Raw genomic sequence first — 12,739 nt, forward strand, 5'->3', positions numbered from 1 at the left:
TTAGAATTTGCTCTCTCAACTGCTCTTAAGAGGCATTCTCTCTCTAGCGCATAAGAAACTATTTCGAAGAGCTTTCCGTATGCTTCCGTTCAACGGACGTCAGTCATCCCGAAAATTTCTTAAATACGAGGCTTATTTTATTTGGGAAACGTTTGTATAGTGCCTAGGCTCTAAACAATCAAATTAGAGCATATCGCAAAAATTTCATTAGAAGTGGTCGTTTGATGCTCAAATATTATCAAATTGATCATCTCCACATCAAGATGCATGGACAAAAGAAGTAATGGATTTCAAGTTTCAAAAATAGTGCATCTTGTAATGTATTTTTTGACCGTCAATTTTCAAGTTTTTATAGATATGTTTGATCTACATTATTTTTTAAGCTTTAAATTTTATAATTAAAAATGAAAGTATAATTTAAAGCTATTACAAAAAATTTTAATATTTAAACTATATTTCTCGATACTATTTGAATGTGGGCTCTAATTTGATTATTTAAATCCTAGGCTTTATACAAACCACACCCATTTTATTTTGTTGACCATACGATACAATTGGCAACGACGGCTGGACCCAAATAAAAAGTCGGGTTTGGGCCACAAATGGCCCCAATGCCGGGCTAGGTCCAGTGATGGCCCGGCCCCATCAGGCCAGAGCCAAGAAATATACGTCGGGTTGGGTCCTAAAAAATGATATGGGACTCTGACCGATAAATATAGTGCGGGCCTCGAACCCGATCAGACTCAACCCAAAACTTAAAATATATGTGTATTTATTTCAATATATTTCATATATTAAGATCCAAAAAATAATATCGAACCCGGATCCAACTTGTTGGGTCCAATTTTTTACCCACACCTAGGCCCGAATCGGGTCTATCCCTTGAGTCACGGATCAGGTCCGCATCCATTGCCACCCCTACTAGGAAAGAGACGGCCCTATGGGACAAGGGCCTGCGCTGGGCTGGGCCAGACCGTTGCCACCCTTATTTACCGGTGCACGTTTTAGATGTATATTTTATAACAACTAAATTAGGGTTATCGAAATATTGATGGTTGTGGTTTGTTATGCTAAAAGATTCCATGCCCTTTGGGAGAGCATACTTTCTATTTACTCCCTCTTGTAAAATATCTTAAATTTTGGAAATATTAACCTTTGGGCGTGATAGACTAATCTGTAGCTCGAAAAAAAATAATCTCAAAATTGAATAGACATCGTCTGATTTTTTAATGGTAATATCTAAATCTTAGAAAAACTTAAAATTCAAATTTTCCCTTTTAAAATTGATTATATACGGAATTTTTTAGGGGGATCCAAAAATTTCAAATTGAAATATCTCCCAAGCACGTCATGGCCAATAGAATAGATGCATAGTGCGCTCCCGCAGGAACACATACATATATTATTATTTATTAGACATATAAATAAAAAAATAAATTTATACGCATCTCCCCAAATTTTGTTAATTAAGATTTCACTTCTGAATATTTATTACTTTCATACTTTATTTTTATTTCGTGTTTTAACCAAATTATCCCACAAGATTAACTTTGATCATAATTTAGGGTGTGGTTTGCATGAGGTTGCAACTTTAAATAATCAAATTAAATATCGAAAAATCCTCGGATAATGTGAGAATCTATTTTTATATTTAATTATAAAATCTCAAACTCCAAAAACAATTCAAATCAAGTAAATCTATAAATATATGAAAATCTTGAAAATATGTTGTTCAAATAATGTATGGTAAGATGCATGATTTTTTAGACTCAAAATTTATTTTACATTTGAATGTTGAGATGTTCAATTAGAGGTTTCCAACTTCAAAATAGCCTTTTAGAATGGATTTTTAAAATATAACTTAATTTTACATTTAAAAGTTGCAACCTTATACAAACTTTTTCTTTAAATTTATGTATCAATGTTTGCAACAAGCTGTTCTTGTAGACTTAAAACCTTCGAGGGCGGACTTTGTTCTTCCAACAACAAAGATATGATGTTGAACATATCGCACGGCCTCCAAGGATAATAATTAGGAACTAATTATAATAAGATCACTTACTTTTAGTACAAAAGTGTCACTATCGTAATAACCATTAAATTTGAAATTGAGTGGTTAAATATGTGTTATTCTTTGAGCACAAAGTCCAAAACAATTTATTGAATGTTGGGATGCACTCTATCTATTAAATGATTAAAAATGATTGTGACCTCTTTATAAATAAATAAATAAAAAATAGCCTCACAATATACAATCTCCCAACAATTAACTAGGTATGTACAAACTTGGGATCTTATATGTTTCGTTCGGGAGGGAAATAGTTTCACGTAAAAAAATCCCCTCGTGCGTTAGGTGTGATAATATTTTCACACCAATTAGCTACAAATTTTTGTGAAAAGCTACACTGAGACTAATTACTAATTAATTGGTGTGAAAATATTCTCACACTAACCATATGAGGGAATTATTTAATGTGAAAATATTTCCCTAGCAATATTTTTACGCTAACAAACGTGCCCTAAAACCCTGAAGTTTGTTTTTGAATCTCAAAGTTAATTTCAAACCTTCAAGATCCAAATATTGTTTTGGGAACAAGCCAAGGCTTCACTCAATTGTACCGTTAACTTCAGATCTTGACCTAGACTTTAAAGATCCGAGTTTTTTGTTACGTTTTTTCTTTTATAGATAGTTCAATAGAGATGAGATCCCCTGGTTATGGTAGGAATGGAACTTGAGACATAATGTTGTAGCTAGGGCTACCACCGGGCCAACCCAAGAGAAAACATGAATATTCCATTATAACTTTATATGATCGGCCCAAAAATATATTTTTGAGGTAGGCCCCAACTCGAATATTTTGGTCAGATTCGGGCCTGCCCGGCCCATCCATCTTTTTAATTTTTCTTTAGAACTCGGTATTAGCTTATACGATTACAAAAAGTAAATAATAATAGAGATGGGTGTGGTTTATATAAGGTTGCAACATTAAACAATCAAATTAAGGCACACGTCGAAATTTTATCGTAATATATAATTTTTGTGTGTAAACAAATATTAGGATTATCTAAAAATATATTTTTATATCTAAGTATAAAGCTTTAAACACCAAAAAATGGTTAAAATCAAGTAAACATATAAAATTCTTAAAAATGGACGGTCTCCATAACAAGTTGCAATATGCACTATTTATGGGATTCAAAATCTTTTTTTCATAGTCATATATCTCGATGTCGAGGTGATCAATTAGAGGGTTTTTCAACATTAAACAACCTTTTCCGACAGATTTTTGACGTAATTCTACATTTTAAGGTTGTAACCTTATATAAACTTTTTTTAATAGAGGGTTGTATACTATAAAACTATCTATCGTTATTACAAGGAGGTTACAATTACTCATAACCATTAGATATCACATTGATGGGTTGTGTTGTATCATAGTCATTCGAGTCTAGTCAATGACACTCTTATAACCATCTGATTTGAAATCTGACAGACAAGAATAACTGTGACCTTCATGTACTAAAAGTAAATAATCTCTTTAGATACAAAAACAACAACAACAATAATAAATAAATAACAAGATAAACGTCTAAATGACAAGTGAGTTCTACGTGTAAGAAAACTCAAACTTTAAAATTTTCCTTTTGAAAAGAATCATATGATGACTTATAGGTGATTCTCCATCATTTCAGATTAAAAAAAAAGATTGTATACAATGAAACCATTTACCTTTGCTACATTAAGCTCACAATTACTTGTGAAAATTGATAACTTGGATGTGTCACAAAGTTCGAAAAAAAAAAATTTAACTTTGAGCTTGGTAATACAATAAATATAGCCACCCAATTTTACATCCAATGGTTAAGATTAATTGTCACCACTACCAAAGACAGTCTCATTGTATACTTTTGCTTAAAAAAATCTTCCCAAATTAATATTCTCTCGAGGGTGAAATGCACAATATACGCTGTCGCGAGAGCACAGTAATAGCGTTCATTGTTCATTGACCTCTCTACTGTTCAAACTTCAAAGCCTATTCCATGACAGAGAGTAACCACCGAGCGGCACATTCCACTTTTGACTTCGGCAGTCGTAGGGAACAGAGAGAGAGGGCGCCTTTGCAAGGGAAGGAAGAGAGAGAAGAGCCATTGTAGGGGAAGAGAGAGAATGACAGGAATCAAGAGAATCAACTTGGGTTCGTAGGGGCTGGAGGTCTCTGTGCAGGGGCTCGAATGCATCGGCATGTCCTTCTTCTATGGCGCACCAATACCAAACTTCGAGTCGGACATGATTAAGCTCATCCACCATGCCATCGACTCCAACGTCACCTTTCTCGACACCTCTGATATCTATGGCCCCTTTACCAATGAACTCCTTCTCGGAAAGGTCTCTTCAACCACCACCACCACCATGTATTTCGATAATGGAGAACCGATAATTGAGAATTGAGTAGCTCTGGTAATTGGGTTTTGCAGGTCTTGAAGGGAAGAAAAGAGAATGTGCAGTTGGCTACCAAGTTTGGTCGCAGAATTTGTGGATGGGAAGAATGATATTTGCAGGGACCCTGCGTATGTGAGGGCAGCGTGTGAAGGGAGCTTGACGAGGTTGGATGTCGACTGCATCGATCTCTATTACCAGCATCGAGTTGATACCAGGATCCCCATTGAAATCATAGTATGCCTTAGTTTTGAAATAAAACATTGATAATTAAGACTGGCAGAGGTTCCTTGTATTCATGCTCAATTTGTTGTTCTGTTAGAGAGTTCATTATGCCTATCATTGTTGGTTAAACCAAGTCCTACTCGGACTTGCCGTGTTAATCGGATTTGGTAGCACGCATATTCTGGAAAAAGAAAAAAAAAATTGAATCACCCAAGTTGATCAGACTTGACAGTCTGTCGAGTCTCGAAATGCCGCCCGTAACATTCTATTGTTATTATTTTAGACTGAGATGAGTCTGTGACCGACGGTGGGGTTGTTGGATGATCATCACATGATCACAAAGAGAAATTGTTGAAATTTTTTATGTGTCCTTGGAGGTTTTATTCGGTTTTTTGTGCTTCACCAGTAAGCTAAAGGCAAATATCAACTTATGTTTGGCTACTTAATGGTGCCACTGAACTCACTAATTAAAGCTTCTCCGATCTCATTCCAAAAATGCATATTCTATAACTTAATTGCGTTGATGAGGATAGCAGTCAAATAATTTATCTGGGATGAGAATTGTTTTTATGTTTCAGAAGGGTAAAGTACATAGGGCTCTCTGAGGCCTCTGCTGCCAGCATTAGAAGAGCTCATGCTGTGCATTCCATAACTGCAGTTCAGATAGAGTGGTCTCTGTGGTCTAGGGATGTTGAAAAAGAGATTATTCCTACCTGCAAGTCACTGCTTTCCATCAATTTCACTGTTTGTATTGTTTGCCGATATTGGTTTTACTTGCTTCTCTAATCTCATTATGTATCTCGGTGACAAAGAGCTCGACATCGGAATTGTCGTATACAGTCCACTACGCAGAGGATTCTTTTGTTCAGGTCCTAAAAAAGTTGATAACATTGCAGACAATTTGAAAAAGGTCCTCTTTCTATCCCTCCACAAAATTTTGATATACTTGAATTGCATCTATTTTTTATACTTGCCTGGTCACATAACATCATACTATCTCACGTGCGTTAATTGAATCGGCATATATTGTTCCCAGAGTTATATTTCCTTGTATTTTTCTTTTTTGTAGGCATGGAAGTTTGTCATCTAGTAGATCCATCAGAATCTCTTTAGATGGCTCAAGGGATATATTTTGTTTTCTAGAAAATGAATGCCCTTTATTTATTTTGAAGCATGCGAGCATCTTACGGAATGACAAAATTTGCAAGTTGATTGTAGTTTTAAAAATGGAATGATAAAAGGTTTTTGAAGAAGATGATGATATGATTAGACAAAGTAGAATACTGAAGGGTTAGGCTTCAAACTTATGCATTTTTGGAGTTGAAGATATCCTAATTAAACCATCAAAAGCCAAAAAGGAAAAGCTTTCTAATTTTTCCCATGCATGTCAAATTTTGAATGCCAGAATAATACTTCCCATGACCATGAATTAGTAGCTGAATATATAGAAATGATTTATGAAACAGCCATGAATCACTCGTATATTCAGCTAAAGGATTGAGCTAGATAGAGGGCTTGATGAAGATGCATGTTTTGCATCACAACGTGAACTTGAAAATGGTAGTGTTTTCCCTTGCATGAAGTCTGAGGAAACTGCAACACTGGGAATATATCCTTTTTCACTCAATGAACTTTAAATTTAAAGGATCCCCTTTTTGTTCTCTAAACCTCAGTAGAAGCCACCATGTAACTATGGAAGTTTTTCATTCTGAAAAGTCAAACTTATGAATTATGTCTGGACACAGATTCTCTTTTGCTCTCTTCATGTTCGTTTTGTATTGATGAAGCTGTGTAGCTATTGAAAAATGTTATGATTAAAATTGTTCTTGACTTGCAACAACTTCCAAGGTTCTACTCAGAGAATCTAGAGCATAACAAACTTGTGTTCGAGCACGTTCAGATGATGGCAGCTGAAAAAAGGTGTACCCCATCTCAGCTGGCATTGGCATGGTCCATCACCAGGGAGATGATGTATAGCCAATTTTAGGGACTACTAAAATAGAGAACTTCAACCAAAATATTGTTGCCTTATCTATCTCTCTTACACCCGACGAAATTGCAGAACTCAGAAGCATAGGTGACACAGTGAAGGGCGATTGCAGAAATGAAAGGAGTCGAGGTTGGATTTGATACACCACCTCTTTCTTCATAGAATGCCATTTCTCTTTGTTTCTCTCACTCTATCGTGAAGAGACCTACTGCACGATTGTTTGTAATATATTATTGTGTGATTTCTGTACTTGTGCTGTTAATAATATATATGAGAGATCTTTCCTTTCTCATGCTGATTCTTATGGGTTTGCAAGGCATTGCTACTGATTCCTGATCATTCTTGATATTCTAGTGGCAGATAAAGTCGCCATGGTGTATTAATTGGTTTCTCTTGAATTTTTTATAACTTAAAGATTACTTCAGGTATCTTATTTTCTTATAAATTTCTTTAAGTTAATATTTAATTCCAATTTTGAAGTTTGTTTATCTTATACTTGACATCAATTTCCTTTTCAAGACCACTAGGAATTCTAATTTTTCTCTTTCATCAGAGAAAATTGCCCCTGATTGTTCTAATGTGAAAATACACAGACTATACACACACACACACACAAACACATGCAGACACATACAATGATTCTATAGTGTATATCTCAGGTTGAATAGATTTACAATACCTTCACATCATCCAGGCCTCCATTGCCTACTGAGGTCTGATGGCTGTATGAAACTTTACTGAACTTAAATACGTTTCCTTGATGTATATGTCATTGCCACTTTGCCATATTGGAGATTCTTCAAAAGGTGGGACATTCAATTTAGGCTCAATATTTGGCGTACTTGATCTGCACTTATATTATTTCATGATGTTATTCTGTGATGTTCCTATCAAAAAATGATGATATAAAGGCCCACCAGACTTCATTTTGAAGCTCAAAGCACATCCACACTAATTTAGTGGCATGCAAATAAGGCACCCTTGGCAAGCGTGGACCTTTCAGTTGTGGCCTGAGATCTTGGGGCCCAAAAGCCCAATGGGCCAAAAGTTTCCCAGATTCATATTCTTATCCATGTCCTTGAACATTGATTATATCAATGGAATGCACACCGCGACCCATATGGACATGGGATATAGGGTTTATTACTATCCAGCCCGGTACTTTATCTCAACCCAGGCCGAGAATAGCCTCCTTGTGAACCATTATGCTCTCTTGAGTTGAGACAGCCTTGCGAAATGCATATCATCAATGTTTGTGGGCAGAATAGCAGAGCAAGTATTAGTAATGTCTTCATTGTCGTTAATATGCTTGCTCATGGTAATTGTGGCATTTCAAGAAAATCGATAACGGCATCTTTGATGCACTACTAGTATGGCACGTGATAATTATGTTGTGGCCTATCCGATACTTGGAAGGCTTCTTTGAAATGCTTAGCACTTTGACCATTGACCCCTAGAATTGAAATCAAGATTTAAATGCATTCATCTTTGGTTGCCTCTGGATTAAGCTGTCAAACTCTTGCACTATTTGTAGGTGAATCCCAACCTCTTCAATTATATATCATTCTATTTTCTTACCAACCAAAATAAAACTTTTGGGGAAACCGCGGCATTTTAGTATGTTATAGTCCTTATGAAAATGTAAGAGGAAAGCTAGAGCTAGGCACTTAGACAATTGAGTCTCGCTAAAGTCCTGTATGGTCAATAAACACAATTTGCTTTTGTCCTAGAAGTGTCGTTTTTTATAGACAAAGTCATCGTCATCATCTGAGTCTCATCCCAACTATTTGAGGTTAGCTACATGTTTAAGAAAGTCACAAGAAAGCTCAGCTCGATCTATTAGTGATGCAATTAATTAAATCAAGCTAACTTTTTGTAGCTGCAAAAAACTGATATCATGTTTTAAGGCTCATGTTGCCAAGTTTGAAGTTATAATCTTAAACTAGTATGTCTTTAAAATTTTTTATTTTGTGAAGTTACCAGGGCTTATGTCTCTTTCGGAATGTTTACAATTAATTGCATGCACTACTCATAGCCTAATATGGCCTAACTGTTGTATGATCCTTAATAAGGCTGAATGGTGGACGAAGATAGACCTTTAATAGCATAATGGTGGACTACGAATCACGTACAAGCTATGACCCTTAATAGAGCAGAATGGCGGACCAGTATTCGTGTAGTCCAATTTTTTGGGAAAAAGCTTTGATCATAACGATGATTCTTAGCCAAATAATACTAGAAGCATTAATAGCCATTTAAGATTGTTTTAGGCCTTATTTGAGAGAGATGCCACAATAAATGTCCATTAACCCTGGCATTTTCTATGGTAACCAATCCTTCCAATAGGAGCCCCAAAGTACCAATTTCCTCGCTTATGGTGGAGAGTAGCAAACTGGGTGGCGGGTCCATGATATTTCGTTAACAAGTCATATGGAACATATATTTTCTACACAAGTAAGCACACCTAAATTAGAGAAAGATTTCTCTAAATGGGGTTCATTCTTTTTCATTTTTAAACTTTACTGCATGTTCTTATATTTTGTTCACCACCATGGCTAGGGATTTAAAGTACGTGGGGTGCCAATCTGGTTCCCCCAATATATCAGAAATTGGTTGGTTATATTAGTGAATTGGACCAGTTCACCTGGTTTCTATTTATTGTTTCTTTTGTATTTTTTATATTTTTTTTCGATTTTTTTCATTTACTCAATTCTCTGGCCTCATAGCCAACAGTGCAGGATGTGCCATAAACTATGCGTGCCATTTTCTTTGGCGTGACTACCTTTTAAAAGGCATTGAGTCCCATTGTATTTGCCATGTCCCTGATGTGGTGGGATTGGATATTAATATCTTTCCATCTCTCTCTTAAAAAACAATTGAATTTTTTTGTTTGGTTGATTTATCATAGAAGTTTATTTGTTTGTTTGATTTATCATATAAGCTATCTACATTGCTCTCTCCCACCCCAATTCTTTTCCATTTAATCTACGCTCCTACGGATGAGGAAAATGCTATATGCAATTATTTTCAATTTTTTTTTTGTTAATTATTTTTCATTTAATCTAATTTCCTATACATCAAGGAAAATACTTTTTTTTTTCCTATTCATATTAAAGTAGAATATGTAGGGAAATAGTTAGCACTCCAAATATTTTTTAAAAAAATAAAGAAGTTGATAATTTACCCTGGTGCAGCCGGTGTAGGAGGAGTTATGCGAGATTGGTTCGAGAGGATTATATGTTCGTTTGCTGGGCCAATTGGATATGCAACCGCAAATCACTCTAAAATGGCAGCTATTCTTTAGGGTTTGCATATTTTTTGCTCTAAAAATCTAGGAACTTGTTGTACGGTTGAAGAGATTCCCTAAACACTATCCAATGGTGAAACAAGCAGCTTAGAGTTCCCTGGGAGTTGAAATCTATTTGACTACAAATTTTAGATCTTATTGTGGGCATGACGGTCTCTTTCCAGCATGTCTACAGGGAAGCCAACTCCTTGGCAGACTCTGGCCAAAAGGGGTGCTCATTTATCTTCTCTTTGTATTACAAATGATGTAGTCGCTTTTGGGTAACCCCAAATTTAATAAGAGCTAATAACATTTGTCAAAAAAATAAGAAGCTGATAATTTCAAAAAGAAAATGATCCGATTCAAGAAAACAAATCTATGCTAAATCAATGAAGAGTAGGTGAGGCCGACATTTTCAAGCGGATGATGAGATATAAATTAAATATAAATTAAAATAAATAAAGCACCTCTAGAGAATAAATTAAACACGACACCCCCAGAGATAGATTTAATACGTATAAATCTAGAGAGATCATGCGTTAATAAAAACAATTTAATATTTAAAAAAAGGAGGAAATAAGAAATGAGTAGAAAAGACCCCCTATCTTCACAAGCATAAGTGGCAATGGAAATTATAAAAAAGGAAAATAATTCAAGTGCAGTTTAAACTGCATTTTGACTATGAAATGAATGTAGTGGTCAACAAACTCTCAAATATGAAATGATTCCCAATATGTGTTTTTTATAAGATAATATAAATACATAATGTAATACCCCTTTTTTATTTTTGTAAACCTAAGCAACTGCATTTTAAGAAAGTTAGTGATTTTTTTAAAAAAATTAAGGCATCAAGCCAATCCATACGTTCCACTAATCTGAATTGCCGATCCATAACAGTTTTTACGATGAGCAATCCGGGTCACTCATCCATTTATTTAAACATTGGTCATGACCTTTTTGAACTCAATTCCCTCTATATTTGCCTAACAAACTTGGGTGGAAACTCTAATTTTCCTGCTACAAGAAACCCCATCTGACATTCAAAGGGTTAAATTTCAAAGAAAAGATAAATGGACCAAGGACATAAGGACATTAAACCCTAAAAGGTCAAGTGCTTGGCTCATAATTGATTAACCTTTTGGGACCCATGTATCATTTCCTTCTACGCATGTTCTTATTCTCTTTTAATTAATTCCTTTGTATTTCTCATTCTCATATGATTGAAAAGTTTTTAAATGCAATTAACGGTTAGAGAATTTCCCAATATCGTAGTCTTGTAGGCCCCACACGTTTGTCCATAAGACCGGGAATAATAACTGGTGGGATCTAAGTTGGTTGTCAAGAAGCATAAGATGAGTGCATGGGGTCATACACTGGTTTCCATGAAGCCATCTTCAAGTTATGATAAATTAATATTTTAAAAAATTATGAGTTGATTCAAAATTCATCGAGTTGACTCGGAAAAGTCAATGTGTAAATAGGTGGATAGGTGATTCCTGTTTTAGGAATCCCATATTTTTCCTAATTCCCTAAATTTTAAAATTTTTGTCTTGTGGTGTTCCGACTCGTATCAGTTTGAGTTGAATTAGTGGACCTGGAATCAGTCCACCAGCTAATATGAAAAAGTTTATATGAGGTTGCAACCTTAAAATGTAGAATTCAGGTGCACCTCAAAAAGTCCATCATAAATTGTTGTTTTGATATTGCAAAACTATCTAATTGATCATCTAAACATTGATGTATGAAAATGAAAAAAAATATATATCTATATTTTGAGTGATATAAACAGTGCATATTGCAACATATTATTTGGACTTTATGTGTTTAATAACTTTAAATATCTATAGATCTACTTGATTTGAACCATTTTTTGAGTTTAAAATTTTATAATTAAATATATTTATGATACCAACATATTAGATATATTTATGAATCATTTTTTGAGTTTAAATAGTTTCTCAAATCGTCCTAAGATTTTTTGACACCAAAATTATATTTATGATAAAATTTGAAGGCGCACCTTAATTTGATTGTTTAAGGTTGCAAACTTATATAAACCACACCCTTATGTAATGGTCGCAAGGGTAATTAACCTTACATTATGTACATTTATGGCATTGATGCTCTTACGGCATCTAGACCGTGGATTCCCACCCGATCATTTGCATCTTAACATGAGGTGGGGTCCATGCAAAAATAAACAAGGGAAATTTGTCAAAAATACAGTTAAAAGATAAAGACCTAACGTTTTGCCCAATTACAACTATTCCGACTCAAGATCATGTGTCTTTTATAGGTATTATGAAATTAAATTAAAAGATATAGGTACTATGAAATTAAATTAAAAAATATGGGTAAAATGTTAGATTGTTCATATTTTTTTAGATAATTTGATAAAATTTCCAACAAGCAATTACAGTGGGCGAACCCAATTGACAGTTTAGATATGTCTATGTCATACAAAACCACCATTCATGCAGTAAGTGCATAGCATGATTTTCTATGTTTAAAAAAATAAATTGTTAACCTAATAGAACGTTCATCTGAAAAATCGGACCAGATCAACAATCTGGCTGAGTGAATCAACCAATAAAAAATAGATGATAAAATAAAAATTTAAAAATAACAAAAATAAAAGGTAGGGTAGGATCGACCGGTTCCATATCAAAACTGAGAACTAGACGGTTATCAATGGTGGAGGCTTACTAGTCGCACCGATTTTAAATCCGAATAGGGCAATTTCGATCTAGATCAGCGTTCTTTGAAAACCCTAGGTTTCCCTGATATTTTGGAGAAAAGT

The 12,739-nt window shown here is 34.6% G+C and overlaps 1 long non-coding RNA gene across 2 annotated transcripts; it reads left to right on the forward strand.

The window, feature by feature from the left end:
- Positions 1-3,946: 3,946 nt before the first annotated feature.
- Positions 3,947-6,945, forward strand: LOC18448744 (uncharacterized). 2 transcript variants are annotated; one of them, XR_016057232.1, is made up of 3 exons: positions 3,947-4,387; positions 4,477-5,573; positions 6,512-6,945. It is a non-coding gene; the product is annotated as an uncharacterized LOC18448744 (long non-coding RNA). The 2 variants fall into 2 exon arrangements; XR_016057233.1 differs by having other exon boundaries at positions 6,726-6,945.
- Positions 6,946-12,739: the final 5,794 nt, after the last annotated feature.

The sequence above is a fragment of the Amborella trichopoda genome, chromosome 6, assembly GCF_054954075.1.
Source record: "Amborella trichopoda isolate Santa Cruz 75 chromosome 6, AtrichopodaSantaCruz75HAP2 v2.0, whole genome shotgun sequence".
NCBI lineage: Eukaryota > Viridiplantae > Streptophyta > Magnoliopsida > Amborellales > Amborellaceae > Amborella > Amborella trichopoda.